Raw genomic sequence first — 3875 nt, forward strand, 5'->3', positions numbered from 1 at the left:
ACACTGGTCAGACGTCCAGTCTTCGAAACTTTATTATTTCTCTCGGACACGACGACCGCGTTATCATTTTAAATATATATAATATATACACTTATTTATCGACTATATATACGTAAATATAACTCTACCAAACAAATTTTATGTATTTCATATAAAAATACACACGATCAATTTATGGTAGTAATAGCGTCGTTGTGTTCAAAAATTGCGCAAATTTTTTCTATAAAAAATTTACGCTGCTTTTCGCATTTTAGGATGCCGCACAAAAAAAAAATACGCACAAGTTTATAGTATGTGCGTGTGTTTTCTTTTAGTGTGCGTTATTGTGTCTCACACATCCAACACGCTTAGTCATTTATTTTTCTATAATAAATTGAAAAATTTTAAATTCTAAGCAGTCTTTTAAATTGATACGACCCTCAGTCAGGAGTGGTCCGGGAACGAGTATCCGAGGACCGCAATGTGCGTTCGAAATGTCGATGTTCATGTGTCCTGCAGTTCACAAGTTGACGCGCAATTAGCTGCGTTCTTCATCGACCCACGAGCCAAGTGATTCACCGTTCAGGGTAATCATTTTATTATGTCGTTTTCTCATATTCTATTCGTCGTATTTTTAATATTTGATTATTAAATTAATAATAATATTATAATATTTTATACGCGTATAGAATTATCTAACGACATTTATATAATATATATATATATATATATATATATATATTATTTATTAAATGGTAATTATATATAAATTTTAGAGAAATTATAATATCGTACTTAAAAATATCCGATAAATTTTAACCGCTGCACATGTTTTATTACAAACGAGGCGCGCATAGACAGATATCTCGCACGATATATTCCTCTTAATTATTACAAGTTTTTTAATCTTGAAAGTTTTATACAAATTTCGACACGGTCGGGCGTAAATCTTCGAACACCTTCGAAATAATACGTGAAATATTATTTCTAAAACGAATTTTTATACATATCGAAAGAATCGACACGTGCTTAAAAGTTTCGTTTAGGTACCCGGATGAAGAAAATGTCTTATCATCTCACATAATCATCATCACATATAATATTGTCGAAATTTTTTTGTATTACCTTCGATCGATAAAAAACTTATGTAATAATAAAAAAACGAAATAAAATTTCTCCATAAAAATACAGAAGACAGACACACACGACGACAACAACAACAACAACAACAACAACAGACGACGTTTCAATAATCTATATATTTTTCGTTTATTATAATAACGATTCTTTATATTAGAACGTTTTTAGTTAACAAGAAATTTTGTTAATGATCGTTCTGTCAATCGTTAATATATATATATATATATATAATAATAAAAATATATTGTTACTACTATTGTGTCGTCATCGTCGTTCGTCGTCGTCGTCGTCGTCGACTCCTTCTACTAATCTATGATAAAAATTTTTCGTTATTTTTACTGTAAATTTATATATGTAGATATATATTTTATAGACGTATGAAATATATTTATCTTTTTTTTTTTTAAATATTATTCGAAACTTGTTCGAATTTTATAAAAAAAAAAAAAAAAATTTCAATATATATACATCATATATTTATATCATATATAAATTTTCTTTTGAAGAGTTCGATTATTTTGTAGAAAAGAAAAATTTCTTTCACAATTATATATAATATAATAATACAGACTTGATTTCGTTTTTTTATTTTTTGTTTAAAAACGAACAAATACTCTGTAATGATCCTTCCGCAGGTTCACCTACGGAAACCTTGTTACGACTTTTACTTCCTCTAAATGATCAAGTTTGGTCATCTTTCCGAAGCATCGGCGACGCCGAAACGCCACCGCGCTCAGTCCGAAGACCTCACTAAATCATTCAATCGGTAGTAGCGACGGGCGGTGTGTACAAAGGGCAGGGACGTAATCAACGCGAGCTTATGACTCGCGCTTACTGGGAATTCCTCGTTCATGGGGAACAATTGCAAGCCCCAATCCCTAGCACGAAGGAGGTTCAGCGGGTTACCCGGGCCGCTCGGCCAGGGAGGACACGCTGATTCCTTCAGTGTAGCGCGCGTGCGGCCCAGAACATCTAAGGGCATCACAGACCTGTTATTGCTCAATCTCGTGCGGCTAGAAGCCGCCTGTCCCTCTAAGAAGAATTATTTGTACGCCGACAGTAAAAACCGCGAACGGCAAGAGCCGAAACTCAATACCGACGGGCCTTTGGGATGTCGAAATACGCCTAGTTAGCAGGCTAGAGTCTCGTTCGTTATCGGAATTAACCAGACAAATCGCTCCACCAACTAAGAACGGCCATGCACCACCACCCACCGAATCAAGAAAGAGCTCTCAATCTGTCAATCCTTCCGGTGTCCGGGCCTGGTGAGGTTTCCCGTGTTGAGTCAAATTAAGCCGCAGGCTCCACTCCTGGTGGTGCCCTTCCGTCAATTCCTTTAAGTTTCAGCTTTGCAACCATACTTCCCCCGGAACCCAAAAGCTTTGGTTTCCCGGAAGCTGCCCGCCGAGTCATCGGAGGAACGTCGGCGGATCGCTAGCTGGCATCGTTTATGGTTAGAACTAGGGCGGTATCTGATCGCCTTCGAACCTCTAACTTTCGTTCTTGATCAATGAAAGCGTTTTTGGCAAATTCTTTCGCTTCTGTCCGTCTTGCGACGATCCAAGAATTTCACCTCTAACGTCGCAATACGAATGCCCCCATCCGTTCCTATTAATCATTACCTCGGGGTTCCGAAAACCAACAAAATAGAACCGAGGTCCTATTCCATTATTCCATGCACACAGTATTCAGGCAAAATTTTGGCCTGCTTTAAGCACTCTAATTTGTTCAAAGTAAACGTGCCGGCCCACCTCGACACTCAGTCAAGAGCACCGCGGCGGGATTGAGTTGGGCCGCCCTTGCGAGCTAAGCCCACCGGCAGGACGTCCCACGACACGCCAGTTGACACCGCGTACGATGAACCAGCGGCGTGGGACACAGATTCGACTACGAGCTTTTTAACCGCAACAACTTTAATATACGCTATTGGAGCTGGAATTACCGCGGCTGCTGGCACCAGACTTGCCCTCCAATTGATCCTCGTTAAAGGGTTTAGAGTGTACTCATTCCGATTACGGGGCCTCGGATGAGTCCCGTATCGTTATTTTTCGTCACTACCTCCCCGTGCCGGGAGTGGGTAATTTGCGCGCCTGCTGCCTTCCTTGGATGTGGTAGCCGTTTCTCAGGCTCCCTCTCCGGAATCGAACCCTGATTCCCCGTTACCCGTTACAACCATGGTAGGCGCAGAACCTACCATCGACAGTTGATAAGGCAGACATTTGAAAGATGCGTCGCCGGTGCGAGACCGTGCGATCAGCGAAAAGTTATTCAGAGTCACCAAATTGTACGATGACGAGCAAGCCCGCCACCGATTGGTTTTGATCTAATAAAAGCGCTCCTTCCGTCTCCGGTCGGAACTCTGTTTGCATGTATTAGCTCTAGAATTACCACAGTTATCCAAGTAAATGTGGGTACGATCTAAGGAACCATAACTGATTTAATGAGCCTTTCGCGGTTTCACCTTAATTTGGCTTGTACTGAGACATGCATGGCTTAATCTTTGAGACAAGCATATGACTACTGGCAGGATCAACCAGGGAACTACTATTTGTGTATTTTATATATAATAAAACTATTATCGAAAAAGTTTTAATAACAATATCCACCACATAATGTGAGGATGAGAATTATGATGACGTTTTTTCATATTACATATATTTTATATTTATACACATAATATTTTATATTCATCTATATTCTCGTATATAATAAACACATTGTTATTTACTTTTTCGTTTGCGTGGTGTTTGCTGCGC

The 3875-nt window shown here is 39.0% G+C and overlaps 2 non-coding genes across 2 annotated transcripts; both read right to left on the reverse strand.

Annotated features, from left to right (window-relative positions):
* Positions 1-413: 413 nt before the first annotated feature.
* Positions 414-569, reverse strand: LOC130452258 (5.8S ribosomal RNA). Its single transcript, XR_008910900.1, has one exon. It is a non-coding gene; the product is annotated as a 5.8S ribosomal RNA (ribosomal RNA).
* A 1168-nt stretch (positions 570-1737) lies between these two features.
* On the reverse strand, positions 1738-3659 carry LOC130452256 (small subunit ribosomal RNA). Its single transcript, XR_008910898.1, has one exon. It is a non-coding gene; the product is annotated as a small subunit ribosomal RNA (ribosomal RNA).
* Between the last annotated feature and the right edge of the window lie 216 nt (positions 3660-3875).

Source organism: Diorhabda sublineata, unplaced genomic scaffold (assembly GCF_026230105.1).
Source record: "Diorhabda sublineata isolate icDioSubl1.1 unplaced genomic scaffold, icDioSubl1.1 Dsub_32, whole genome shotgun sequence".
NCBI lineage: Eukaryota > Metazoa > Arthropoda > Insecta > Coleoptera > Chrysomelidae > Diorhabda > Diorhabda sublineata.